This window comes from Pan troglodytes, chromosome 6 (genome assembly GCF_028858775.2).
Source record: "Pan troglodytes isolate AG18354 chromosome 6, NHGRI_mPanTro3-v2.0_pri, whole genome shotgun sequence".
In the NCBI taxonomy this organism is placed as follows: Eukaryota; Metazoa; Chordata; class Mammalia; order Primates; family Hominidae; genus Pan; species Pan troglodytes.
The window spans coordinates 152,256,473-152,271,617 of NC_072404.2; the positions used below are offsets into that span (position 1 = coordinate 152,256,473).

At 33.9% G+C, this 15,145-nt stretch overlaps 1 protein-coding gene and 1 non-coding gene across 5 annotated transcripts in view; both read left to right on the top strand.

Moving 5' to 3' along the window:
- CHRM2 (cholinergic receptor muscarinic 2) overlaps positions 1-15,145 on the top strand; it is a 154,360-nt gene that overhangs the window by 26,801 nt on the left and 112,414 nt on the right. The window lies entirely within an intron of this gene.
- Positions 7,870-7,996, top strand: MIR490 (microRNA mir-490). The gene has a single exon (NR_035819.1). It is a non-coding gene; the product is annotated as a microRNA mir-490 (primary transcript).

A 15,145-nucleotide genomic window follows, 5' to 3' on the forward strand; every position in this document is an offset into this window, starting at 1 on the left:
TGAGTATGTATAAGGAGAATCTATGTCCTAACAACTTTGTAGAACCCTCTTAAAATAAAATGTAATTTGAAATCCTCAGGTTTTAGCACTTCAGTTACCCAATTTTTCTTCTCAAAATATGTTTGGGGCTATAGCGGTTTTCCTAAATTTCATTCCCATCTCTCCATTAGCCCAGAAGTTATATTTAACAGGTAGGACTGATAGGCAAGTTCTATGAACCTTTTTTGGTGTTTCTGCTCTTTTGGCCATGCCGTTTCTATGACTCAGTTTATATTTCTTAGCATGGTTTATCCGAAACTAAATGTATTAATTCATTAGTAGCAACCAATTGGGATTTCAGTCTTAGCTTATCCATCTCCTCTCTCTTTTTTGGTTGCAATGGCAAGATTTACAGCATTTAAACTTTCTTGCTACTAAACCCTCCTCACCCTACTCCTCCCTTCTAAAATGATTCTTTTGGCCGATCACTTTGTTGTCAGTATAGTTACCATCATAGAAAATAAGGATTTGATTTCAGAAAGTTTAGAAATACAAAGCTCGGCTTCTAGGTATGTAAAATTTGATGCTTCAGACCATCAGCAAGATCAATGAATTTGATACATTGATCATCTCCTCTGCCTGGGAGCTTGGGATATATTTGGTGTGTGCTGGATTGGGGAGACCTTCTAAACACATTTCTGTGTTCATGTTTTTGAATATACTATTTACGTTAAATATTTTAAGCTCCTAGTAGTCAAGGGCTTCGGTAGTGTTATACAGACTTGTTTTTAAATTTTATTTGCATATAATGCAAAAAGGAAATGAAAGCATTTGAACAATGTGAACAATTGCCTTTACTTTTTTTTCTAAAAGAAAATAATACTAATAGTAGACTTGTTCAGAGAGAGCATCCCATTCATCTGCGCTTCAGTCTCCTCATCTGAAAACGAGGGGGTAGGAGTAGATAACCTTTGAAAAATCTTTGAGATGAAATTCATCAGAGGCATTTGGAAAGTCAGTATCAGTTTTCTGTTACAAAGAAAAGCCCTGTCCCACAAATTTCTGATTTCTCAATGGACTGTGAAAGGTTAGAGTAAATACTGTTTTCCTGAATTCCCAGGGGTCTAGAACAGCATTAAACGAAATCTTCCAGTGTATCTGGGGCGACATTGTTTTCCTCACTCTGAAGGATTTTTTCTAGGTGGAATGTAGTAATCTCCAGCTGGATGATCATTGACTAAATTGTAAGCCCATTCAACCCAGAGAGAAATAAGCCTCCAGTGCTTTTGGATACAGTAATTCTACCTTGCATTGTGTGTGTGTGTGTTTTCATATGTGCACTCATATTTGTGTATTCAGAGTGAGTCTAACTAAAAATGAAACATCTTTCATGACCCTAAATAACACCTTTAGGATCATGCAATCTCAGCTGAGGCTAAAGAATCACAAGAAGCGAGAATATGATGTGTTTGCCAAATTAAAGTAGTTGATCATGACTCAACTAGAGAAAGATAGGGGAAGGGTGGTGGAGATGTGGCTGCAGGCATTGGCAATGACATATTCTTGAAAGTCTTGGACACTACTTTAACAAAGTTGAGGTTAGGAAAGTGAAACGTCATTAAAGAGCTCATCAAAACAGAGATATGATTGATTTGTTTTTCTCTAAAATGACACTGCTTGAAGTATTTAAAATTAACTGGAAAGAGGGAAGACTGAAAAGAAGGAGTCACGGTGAGTAACTGAGGTACAAGGTGATGGCTTCCAAAGTTAATGTCAGTGTGGTAGGCAAGGAGGGGATGGAGTAGATAAATATTAAAGAGCAGAATGTATTGGTCTGGTTGGTTGAATATGTGTGGTGGTGGTGGTAGTAGGTTGGCCCAAAAAAAAAAAAAAAAAAAAGAAGACATAGAGAGAAGTTAGGTTTCTAGGGTAGGCACTTAGGCAGATGGAAATGGTACAGGTGTCATGAGAGGGATGATTAGTTTTATTGTGAACATTTGTGTTTGAGGAAGCCAATGCATATCTAAGAGGAGAATCAGGGTAAGCTATTGGAGATGCAAGTCTTATTAGAGAGATCTGCACTAAAAATATTCATTTAGAAGTTATCAGTATATTAATCACAACTTGCTATTGCATATATACATTTAAAAATAAACGGTTTATTTTCAACTCACACTTGTTCCCATCACAATAGTTCTCATGCTGTATCCTTTTGGAAGGTAAAAGTTCCTAGTGACAAACAGATGCAGATTTGCAATATATGAGCTCCTGAAAGCAGCATTAATCATTTTTCTTAATTGAAAATAGTTTATCTTTTATTAATTTCCCTGCTTCTTGTTTTCTGCCTTTGCTTTTTGAATACCATAGGTGTAACTCAGAGTATAGTTAAAGGGTGGTGGATTGCACCATTATTCGAGCCATTTTTAGCAAGCATTAACAACAGTCATGGGAAAAAAAAAAGACAGACATGGATTTTGTGGTATTTCATAGGGAGAGCTCATATTTGCATGTCTGCATATCTTCATTTTCGCTTTTGTGTAAGTCTAATCGTTATTTCTTTTCATTTTTTGTTCATAATTTATGTCTCTCAATGTGATTTTTAGCCGTTTCTTAAAAAAACAAAAATGCTGACTGAAAGAAAATAAAATTCTAAATGTCATCTCTATCCAAATCAACATCTAATCTCTATGCCCATTTCTGTAGTGTAATCACAAAGATCAGCTTACACTGAGATACACATTGCTCTGTTAAACACTTTGAGATTGCTCCTGATATCAGTAATGGCCACACAGTGATGGCAATATGTACCTCCCAAGTAATCTCACTTCTGGTTATTAGAAACTTTAGCTGAAGAGTTGAAAATGAATTTAACAGAAAAACAGAGGGTTCATTTACAATTAGCATTGCAAATTATAAAATAGTTTTATGTATTTCTCATAGTCCATATACGTGGTTTTTGAAATGCTTATCTGATAAGCTCATGTTAGCCTTATGTACTTTGGGAATGAAAAACAAAAACTTATCAGTTGTTAAACAATCTTATTGCAGGGTTAAATCTAGAAACTACTCTTAATCTGATCATAGGCTATGCCCAATGACAAGCACTAAATACAACTAGCAGAAGAAATTGTTTAGGCTGTAGCAATAACCCATTTTTTGGTACATGGAATTTATCATTCATACAGGTGATTACTGCACATTGTTAAGTCTCTAAGACTGTGAATTGACTATTCAATTGCATGCCTGTGTGTATGTGTGTTTGCATGTGTGTGTGTGTGTCTGTGTGTGTTTAACAGATTATGCAGAGACCTGATTTGGCTCTGTGAGAGAGAATGACACTAATAGTTCTAGCGATGAATTCACTTACAAGGTTAGAGAAAGAAGTTGCTGACCAGAAAGGACAAGCCATATTCTGGTATATAGTAAATAGAAAGTAGGGTAAAAGATTTACTCAATGTACACTGAGCGAACTTGATCACGAAAGTAAACAAATGATGCTATAATGGCCACACAAAGTAGTATATCAAAAGAGTAAAATAAACACTATTTTTTATTTGTTGAAGAAACCAAGCACTATCAAGATGGATGAAATAGTGAGAGATTTCAAGGAGTTTTAAATCTGGTTTCTAACATAAGATCATACTTACAACACTGACCAAAGAATAGACTATACTAACGACTTAATCTGTTAATTTATATAGGAAGCAAATTTTAGGTGCTGTAAATTGAGTTGGTTGATGTATGGTTTATGATGACTTTGTAGTGGTAGACAAATTCAAAGTGTTACAGTTATTCTTAGGAAACTTACCCCAAAGGAATATTACATACTTTTAAATTTCAAAATATTGATTATGTTCCCAGTAATCTCCCATACATTACAATCATGTAATTTTAATACTAAGCTAGTGGGAAAGTCCCTTGCTCTAAAATAAAATGAACACTTTTATTTTGGAAGTGTTCTTGTAGATATGTTGCAGTAATTTATTATTCAAAAAGGGCTTTTTCTGTCTGGAAATTTCATCATTTGGCAAACTAAAAATGATCCCACATTGAGTACCCTGAGAGATCTTCCCATTATAGCACTGACCACAAGTGAATGCTCATCCAAGTAAAAATGTGAATAATTGGTTTTTCTCCTAAGAAAAATTTGAGTTTTCATACAGGAGCTATCAGATAATTCTTACTAGTTTGCATGATTTCCATCTATTAGCCAAATGAGATAAACAATATGAAAAATTTTCTAAGGTATGTCACAACTTTGCACATCTGTTGGCTAAGAAGTATAATGTTTAAGTGTAATTCATGTCACATAGAGTCAGAAAATATGTCATTCAATCAAAATTAAGAAAGTAAGGAGGCATTAATAGAAGATACAGGAGGAATATTCCACTACTCTCTTTAGAAACAATGTAGCAGAAATATACAGAGAATATTAAATCCTGCATACTCCTTCCTAATGTGTTCACGTGTATTATAAAATGTAGGATGTAGTAATCCATGTCTTGCTTTACAGTGCAGAACTCAATGACTTGTTTTTGAGAAAATCAGGATCTTCTTCAGAGCTAATATTTGGGAGGAAAGATATAAACAGGAGTTATGGGCTAGGTGACAAACCATAGATATGAATACACTTCATAGTTTAAAAAGCTTGTTTCATGCAAATACCTCTAGCAAATCCCTGGGGAAAAATCAATATTGAAAATTATCTAGAATAATCATCTTCTCTAAACAAGAGTTCTTAGTTTTTATCATTGCTATTATTTTTCTTTTTAATTTACTGGGAGGCATTGAAGACTGTATAAATAAGTAAAAACAAACTCAGATACCTAGTGAGCCATGATTTTGTTTGCATGAATTAAAAGGAGAAATGCAATTCCATCAGAACAAAAGACAGGCTTATTTCTGATACTATCATCACCACCAACAGCAGGTGATACATTCCCCAATCCTTGGCTCTGAGTCAGAGAGCAGCCCAATGTGGACATTGAAGATACTAGTGAAAGGAAACAAAGACCCTTAAACAGTTCCTAGGACTAACCTAAATGTTTTGCAGCCAAGTTAACTATTTTTTTAAATATTATACTACATTACTAGACTTAGCCATAGGGAGAAGTAAAACCAGACTGATTTTGCCCTGTTAGTAATTTTGAGCAGGAGGCTGCATTGAAAACTAACAGAATGGAGCCTTAGCTTGGAGCAGCAGCATCTGATGGATTTGATCACAGGCTTACTTCAGTTTGGTTCTGCCAGAAACAAGGCTCACTTCTACTTGTGAAGTGCGAGGAGCCATCTAGGAAGGAGGGGATGTGAAAAGGGAAGAAGAGGCTGCCAGTAAAAAGGTTTCTATTAAGCTGGGCATCTCAGAGGAGACTGGAGCTTACACACATGAGGCATTCTAAGAAATGGCACAGAATTGCTCGTCTCATAATTATCTTGCCAACTGCTAAACAATCTTTTTTTTTAAAAAAAAGATTTGTTATTTAAAGCCTGCTCCTAGAGGCTGTAAACACCCGAGGCATTTTTGGTTTTCCGTATGTGCAGGGTGAGCAGAGTGGCCTTCCTAGGTTTCTGAAAAAGCCCCCAGACACAGAGAAGCAGACAGTGGCATATAGACGTCAGCAGGGGAACACTGAAAGATCTGAATGATATGGGTAGGGTACCAAGAATGTGAGCTACACACCTCTATTCATAACAGAATTTTGAGCTCCAATCAAGGCATGGATATATTCTTATTTATAAATTACATAGAGATAATTTTTCCATGATTATGTATATCATAGTACATACACAAAAAACCTCTTTTAGAGAATGATATAAAAGTAATTGAGAACGGAGTTTCTAATACTTTCTTCCTGCAAGCCAGTAGATTGTCCTGTACAGCCCGGGGAGTGTGGGCACCCCCAAAGTGGAAACGAGTGCCCTGGGAAAGGAAAAATTCCATTTCCAAGATCCAGGCATGTGAGAATTACGTGAAATTAAATATGTGGACTTGCGGTTTTTGGTTCTTGGAAAAATAGAAAGGTATAGTGGGTTGCATGCAGTTCTAGCTGCATTCCAGCTAGAAACAGATTGAGACAGTTCAGATTCACAGGCACTTGCAGGGCAAGTTTTCAATGTCAGTGTGGCTTTACCACGTAGGCAAATTTGAAAATAGACACACTAAATATTGACTACAGGAAAAGAAAAATGTGTATTTATTCATCCAAAACACATTTATTTAGCATCTATAATGTGCTGTGCCCTGACCTATAGTGACCCAAACAGATTAGCAGATCTCACCCGATCTTGTAGTGCAGTGATTTGAATAGCAATGATCTTTGGATCCTAAGCAACCCAGTTTGGCCATTCCCTGATGTCATTTTTTTCCCCCATTTCCATTGTTATTTTTTGAGAACATACAGACACTTTTTGATCCATTTGTTGTAAGAACCTAGCCTCTTGATCAGTTGCATTTACAAAATAACAACATTGATAATTTCATAAATGTGTAAGATTTACAGCTTACAAAGAACTTGCACACACATCTCATGCATAACTCACAAAACCTCTTAATTATTTCCCAATAATACAGGGGAATCATGGACTCAGGGGCTGACCTCCAAAGACGCTGTTGGTGGTAAATTGTTAGAGCCCCGAGATGTGACTTAAATTTAGGTTTTCTGACAGAGGTGTGCTGCTCGTCTCTATGCTAATCCATTACACAGCCAGACAGGAAGAACTGTCAGTAGATTCTGATCAATTTCTCTTTCTATAAAAAAAAATGATAAGCTTAGTTAAATTGTATTAGATAAGTGAAGGGTTGTTTGTAACAGTTCAGCCTCCCCTTAGCTTCTTCTATGGCTTTCATTAGGCTCCATCAAAGCCTACTCTCAAAACAAAATATAAAAATAATTGTTAACTACTAACATTGATTCTGTGATCTTCCTTTTAAACTCATCTATCTATCTATCTATCTATCCATCCATCCATTCATCCATCTATCCACCTAGCTATCCTTCTATTTTTGCAGTCAGTTGCCAGTTATTAAGATAATCAGAATTGCTTTCAGAATTAATAATTGGTATAAATTTCAGAAGAGTTTGAATTTAGGTGGCAAATTCATAATAAGTGAGAAGGTAAGCTATAGCATCCTCTGATAATGTGTGCAGTTTACTTTTTATCTGTCTCTTTCTAATTGAAAACTAACAAATATAGCCCCAATTAAATGCACGTAAAAATTGGAAGCTGGTGGGATAGGGTATTAAACACAATCCTAGATGACTCTTATGAACTCATACCATAAGCAGCCACTTTCTTTCTCGAGCAAACTATAGTGAGAATGAAGCATCTTAGATTGAGAAGGGATTAGGACGACCCTGAATGGAATGGGCAAATCATAAACAGCTAGGCCCTTAGAATTTGGTTACAGTCCCAAACCCAGGTCAGTTTTTAAACATGACTATCAGCTAGATATCCTTTCTCCACCATACAATAATGGATAACAACCTTAATAAGACGTGTAGACATTAAACTTTGAAATTCCACAGTAAGATGTAAATATTTGCTCAATCAAGTACAATTTAATATGTTTGTTATACAGCAACTGCAGAGCACAGAATTTTGTACTCTTTGGATGTTTATGATAAGGTACACATTATTTGCAAGTTTTTGCTTTTTTCCTTGTTCAGTTTTTCATTATCAAACAAACAAAGCTTCTCAGCCTGGGATTAACCTGGAGTCTGGAAAGTATACATTATGGCCAGCAACTTTAAACAATAGGCCAGAGATGGGAAATGAATGAATGAAATTCTGACACAGAAGACAAACAACGGAAACTCATTTGGGCTAGTGTAGGTGTAGGTTTTTTATTCTTCAACCAACGGTGGTGAAGAGGATCTCCCTTCACTTTATGGAGGCCTTGCTGGTTTGGAAAGTTCATTGTTCGACACCATGGATCTCCAGGTGGGTCAAGTTTAGAGATGCACCAACCTGGAGGACTCCATGCTGTTGAGCTGTTCACAAGCAGCGGACACTTCCAACTCCATCTTCCCAAGAACTAAATGGGTGTCTTCTATAGTGTATGTGCAAATCTCCTTCAAAAGGAAATCTTACTCTTCCTGCTTTCAAAAATGGGAACAAAATTCACACCTCAGCATCCAAGTATTTGTTATTTTTGTGGATATTGTTAGAGCTGGTGTCACAATGTAATCTACTAGGATGAAAATAAGTATTAAAAGATTTCTCTTTTAAAAAGCTGATTAGAAATGATAGAAGTATAAGTAAAATATTTGTTTGTGAATTTTAATTATGTACAGAATGAATTTTAGTAACAGGCAAATCTAGCATTTAAGACTGCAATTTTCTAAAATTTAAATTTATTGGATTTCTAAAGTTGGTGTATCAGCATATTATTCTTAAATAATACGCCTTCTGTTTTACAATATTTCTCATTTTTATTTATATCTTTAATCGGCTAAATGTTTTATAATGTTAATTAATAATGCTGAAACAGTCATTCTTGTGATGTTTTAATAACTCTACTAGTGTTTTAACAGTAATATGGCCTTGGGGTTTGGTTTAAAGTAGGTGTTGTACATGATATTAAGGAGATGACCTTTATCAAATGTTTTCTTTTTCATGTATTGGAATTATCATATATATATATTTTCTTATTCAGACTATGTGAAGTGACATGTTATTTGTTTTCCTGATACTAATACATTTCTAAATCCAATGGCTTTAATTGTCATGATATGTTACTCTTTTAATGTACTATTGAATTCCATTTGCTACCATTTTACTAAAGCATTTTGCATCTACATTCGCAAGTGAAACTGAGTTAAAAGTTTGTTTTTTTAATTTTTGAGTTATCTTTGGCTGAAATTTATTTCATAATCACTTGATTATATAAAACCAATTGGTAGCTTCCCCTTCATCCTTATACTGTTGAAAATTTTACATAGAACAATGATCAATTCTCTAAATGTTTGAATGGCCCTTCCTGGAAAACTTCTGGTAAAAAGCTCAAATCATTTTTTACAACAGTTTTAAAAATCATTATAACATTTTTCTAAGTCACTTGCCTATTCACATTTTCTATATCTCTACTCATTCATTTTGTTAAATTATAGATGGCTATCATTATCTATTTAAGAAAAATGCTTGTAGTATTTATCAAATAATTGTGCATATGATTCTGTTAAAATAATTATTCTCCAAATTTATCTTTCCTTTCTTTTTCCCAATATTAAATGTTTTTCTCATGCTTTTTTGCCAGAGTTTTGTGGCTTTTGATTTTTATAATTTATTACTTATCTTACTTTTGTAGTTACTTCTTTTTAATTCTGTAGAGGTTTTTGTTTCCCTTTTTAAAATAATTTCTTGAGTTTAAAGCTTAGTTTCTTCTGCATTATAAAATTTTGATACTTCTTCTTTAATATTGGGAACATTTTATAGCTATGAATTTGTTTCTGACAACTGCTTTAGTCTCATCTAAATGTTTAAAATATAGCCTGGTTAACATTAAGGGAGCACAGGCTTGCTGCTTTTCAGTCTTTTGGCTAAGACCAGGTGAAAAAGAGCACGGGTTTAGAATCAAGGAGCTTAGGTTTGAATTCTGACAGTTTCACACATGTTGTGAGAGAGACTTTAACTCACTACACTTCTGTATTTGTAATTTAGAGTGAGTATATTTACATTATAGTGCTTTGTAAGATTAAATGAGATATGTTTATAAGTGTACAGTACTGTGACGATAGCAAAATCAAATGTTCAACACAAATATTAATGTTGGTTGAAAATTATAGTTTGGGTTGTTCTTTTTTGTATAATAATTTTAATTTTTAAAATCTGAAGTGCTAGATGTTTGTTGCTTTTGTTGTTATTTCAAATTGTCTTACAAATTTCTAATTTTATTGCGTTTTGCCCAAATAATACGGTCTTAGAATGTCTATATTTTGGGAATTTTCTCAGCTTTTCAGTTTTTGAGTTGTTTGGATAATTGAAGATCATTTTCTTTGTTGAAAAGGGCCAAGATATACACACACATGCACACAAAATGCACTCGTTTTTTATTTGTATTTATTTCCCATATTCATTATATTATTCATTTATTTTTGTTCTTATTTTTTAAAATAAATCTACCTGATTTGTAGCTGTATTTGCATTTTTTGCACCTATCATGTTTGAATCAAATTCTGTTGGTTTTTAAACATATTTTGAATTTTATACATAACTAATTAAACTATTTTTCTCTGTTCTGTTCAATACACTTTGCTTGTAATTCTAGTTTATCTGAAACTAATATGGCTGCTTCCTATTTCTTCTGTTTTAGTTTGCCTAAAAGAATTTGTCATCATTTTAAACTATCTGTGCCATTTTATTCAGATCAATCCCCTTTAAGTATTTTATAATTAGAATTTATTTATTTATTTATTTTGATCTTCCAGTCTCTGCTTTTAAATTGGTAGTTTAATTCTCTCATATTTTCTCTCCTCTTTTTTTATGGTTTTATTATTTTTACTTCCCTTATGTTTCAATATTTTCTCCCACATATTTTTCAACTTTCTCAAAATATTGATTGCGAGAGTATCTATCAATACATATTTTTAAATTTAATTGCTTCTTAGTTTTACTTTGAAAAACTGTATTTTATCATTCCATGTTTTTCTGGAAATTATCAAAGCCAAGACCAAAATGTTATTTTTTTTTCAAATTAGCATTTGTTTATTTCACACTCATTTTCAGATCTTTGGTAATATTATGTAGAGTCTTAGTGTCAAATTACTACTATTTAAAAACTTTTGTTATGTATAATTTTTTTATATATGTAACAAAATTTACAATATGTATGTATATATGTGTGTGTATATATACGCACGTTTTGTCTGTATATATGTATACATATATACATATATACTCACATATGGTTTGTATGTATATACGTATATATATATACACACACATATGGTTTGTGTGTGTGTACATATATACGCACACATATATATGGTTTGTATGTATGTACATATTATACCTATATATGTGTGATTAAATAATTAAAAATATTGGAATAAAAACAAATGTGGATGTATGTGTGCGCACACATATACATGGTTTGTATATATATGCATATGTTATACATATATGTATGTATTATATTTATATATGTATGTATTATACATATGTAATATGTGTTTGTGTGTGTATGTGTATATGTATACATTTGGTTTTTATTCCACACATTTGGTTTTTTTAAACCACACATTTGGTTTTTATTCCAATATTTTAAATCATTTGCCTTATACTGTAGAATTATTACTTTGCTAACTTTTGTTTCAGTGATTTATATGAGTCCTTATATAGTAGGATATATTTGTAATTTTTTTTCTAATTCAGTTTCTTGAACAATTATTTAATACTAGTTTTGTTCTAATAAACTTAATATTTTGAGCGAATGCATATCTAGGTATATATTTCTATTGCCTTCACATATGAAGGTCAGTGGTCACTTTAAGGTCAGTGGTCCCCAACCTTTTTGGCCACCAGAGACCAGTTTCCCGGAAGATAATTTTTCTAGAAACCGGGGTTGGGGATGGATGCTTTTGGGAAGATTCAACGGCATTACATTTATTGTGCCCTTTTTTTAAATATTACATTGTAATATATAATGAAATAATTATAAAACTCACCATAATGTAGAATCAGTGGGAGCCCTGAGCTTCTTTTCCCGCAACTAAATGGCCCCATCTGGGGGTGATGGGAGACAGTGACAGGTCATCAGGCATTAGATTTTCATAAGGAGCACACAACCTAGATCTCTCACATATGCAGCTCGCAATAGGGTTTGTGCTTCTATGATAATCTAATGCCGCCGCTGATCTAACAGGAGGTGAAGCTCAGGCAGTAATGCAAGTGATGGGCAGTGGCTGTAAATACAGATGAAGCTTCACTTGCTGTCACTCACCTACTGCTCTGTGGCCTAACAGGCCATAAACCAGTATTGGTCTGTGGCCTGGGGTTGAAGACCCCTGCTTTAGATGACTACAAAAATCTTGAATTCAAAACTTTCTGTACTTCAAGACTGTAAGTGTGTCTTAGCCAGTTCATAAAAGTGAAGGCACGAACAACAGTTGCTTGACCTTCTCTCTGGCCATGAACTGGGATGGTTTGTCTTGATGGAACCTGAGAACTCATCATTCAACTGAATGGATGTTTGTGAGAAATAGTCTAAGCTCTTCACTTTCTCACTCAGATTATCAAGAAGCACCAAATCAGGAATGTTCTAGTTAGTTCAAGTGATATTTTTTATTTCTAAATTTCTTCTTGAATCTCCAAATTTTTCATATCTAGGAATCATGAAATTGAAAGTGCCCCATTGTGCCTCTCTCTTGAGCCTAGGGGCAGCTTATGTAATATGCTTCTGTTTTGTACACTGTCTCAGCCAAACATACTTACAAAATAGGCATTACCAGGTCAAAGAATAAAAAGAAGTTTCAACAAAAAAAAATCTTATTCCTGTATTTTCTCAAGTTTTGCAAAACTTTCTTTGCAACCCATTAAGTTCTCTCTCCCCAGACTACGAAGGTGCCAACGGAGATTCAAGAAAGGGAGAGTAGAACTCACCACGCTCTCTGATCCAGAGCAGGGGATATTCCATCTCCTACCTCGTTTTGTTTCTATGACCAGTATCATTCTGCCTTTCCAAAGTGATGCTTCTCCATTCCTCCCTAAGGAATAATGGCTTGACTTCTTTGGAGATGTCATGAAAGATTTGCAAAGAAATAAGTTGAATTTATACTTCAAGTATGACTATCAATTTATTGATGGGAAGTGGAAAAAAGAGCCTTCTAAGCATAGAGAATAATAAAAATCATACCCATTACATGTTTAAGGACTTAGTATGCCTGAAATTCTAAGCCCTTTCTAGTTGCTAACTTATTTAAACCTCAAAAGAGCTGTATGAGATTACAGTTTTAGATCATCCTTCTATCTTGTACATCCAGCAGAACAGTTTTACGTCATCTTTCTTAAGTAAAATGAGTCTTTAGTAATTTGCTCAAGGTTAAACATCTAAGAAATGAATAGTTACGAGGCTCTTATTCTTAACTACTGTGCAATACCACCTCAATACTTTAGCATTAGCATGTTTGGACTGAAGACTCAGTAAGACAGGGCATAAGTAATTGTGTTTACTCATAAACAAATTTATAGTTAGATTACATTATTGCAATACCTCTGTTAATTGGATTTTTAAATATAGACTGTGGTGAAGATTTGATCAGCCTATAAAGTAGAAAACTGAAGCCGTTGGCTGACACAGGTGAGGCCACTTTTCTTCATACATTAGGTAGAATCAAGCATTCTCATACTCACTGAATAATTTTATCTCTTCTCTTCCCTCTGACAGCCAATGACTAAGTTTTGAATGATCAGGTATTACTCCTCATTCAAAATGAACAAGTCCATTCTGATTTTCAAAGCCAAATTTCTGACGGAATTAATTTATCTATAAATTTTAGTTATTTTGTTGATGAGTATCCTGCAAAAGCAAAAAAATCTATTTTCACGATCTACAAGTTTCCCCCATGTCAGTGAAGGAAAGAGATGAAATAAGTATTAGAGAATAGACTTGTAGACCCAAAGCTAAATCGACATCTCTAAAATATGGGTGATATTGCCTTACTACGCACAGAATTTGAAATGCCTAGTCAATCACTAATATTGGCATTGAGTGACAGGGAGATTTTTACATTCCTTTGAATTATGAGTTTTTTGTTTTGTTTTCTCAATGAGTTGATGAGTCTTTGCTGTGATTTTATGCTTTCTGTTTTTGTGTGCTAGTTATGTGATAATATGTTTCATATGCTGATCAGTCAGGGACATACATGAATCCCACTGGAATTTCATCTCATTGACATGGGAATTATTCTGGGCTCAATAATTGCTTCCAACTCTTATTATTGTTTTGTTCTCATGATGGATATTTGTGAGAAATATTTGTGATAAACAAAAAGGAGAAGATAATACATGTACTCACAATCTTGTACTCACAATCTTGTTCTCTGACACATACATGGCACATAGAGTTATATTTATCAAAGCATGTGCTCTTGCATTTTTGGAGAGATGGTAACAGACGATAGTATTTACTGATTACCATATGCCAGGTCTAAGGCTGTTAAAGGGTTACTTTATTTAACCTTCATTACAACTTCATGAGTTAGGTAATAATTTTATGTTCACTTTGTAGATGAGGACACTAAGGCAAAAAGAGTTCAGATAACTATCTCAGGTTGTCACAGCATATGAATATTGGTCCTAGGATTTTAATGCAAAAATTCAGCTGCAGATGTCAGGTTTATAATTATGCCAAACTATGTCCCAAGAAGACGTGCTGTATGTATATATGTACATGCATACACATACACACATATATGCATACTGTCATGCACTTCAAGCATGTTTATATAGAGTCTTATATGCAAACCTACCTAACCATACACCTTTAGATGCACTTCCTTCAATTTACATGTACATGTATACTTATTTCTTATATAACTAACACAAATTTATATAAATATGCATAAAAATACATTTGTAGCAGACCACTTTTTGTCGGAGAAGGATTGACTTTAAGATACTAAAATCATCTTGTACTAGTTCATTTGCAGAGTATAACAAACAATGGGTGAAAAAGTGTTATTGGTTGGATACATTTTTCCTCCATGATAAAACTGTACATACACATACACCCCCCCCAACACACACACACACCAAACGCTGTTTAGTAACTGAGTGAGTAGTGGCAAATGTGATTTTTAGCCAAGGTGAGGGGTTGGGCTGGAGCTAGGGCCAGGGAGGCAGGTAATTAGGGAAGAGAGTAAAGACAACATTGTATTTGGATAATTTAGGCAATTCAAGCAGACAAAAAGATGCCTGTTTAATCACCTTATATTTAATATTTAATGCATTGCCAGGTTCCTGATATATAAAGTGTTATTACTTGATAAACTCTCGGCTGATATTAATTACCTACTATTTGATTAGCATAGTAAACATACAGTACACATATTAATTCTTTTAGTAACATTCTATGTCTACATGACCCTAGTGTTTCCTTATTTTCAGGGAGTTTGAATTGAAGCCAAGTCATTATTGTAGCAATAAGATGGGTTCTCTGACAGGATTT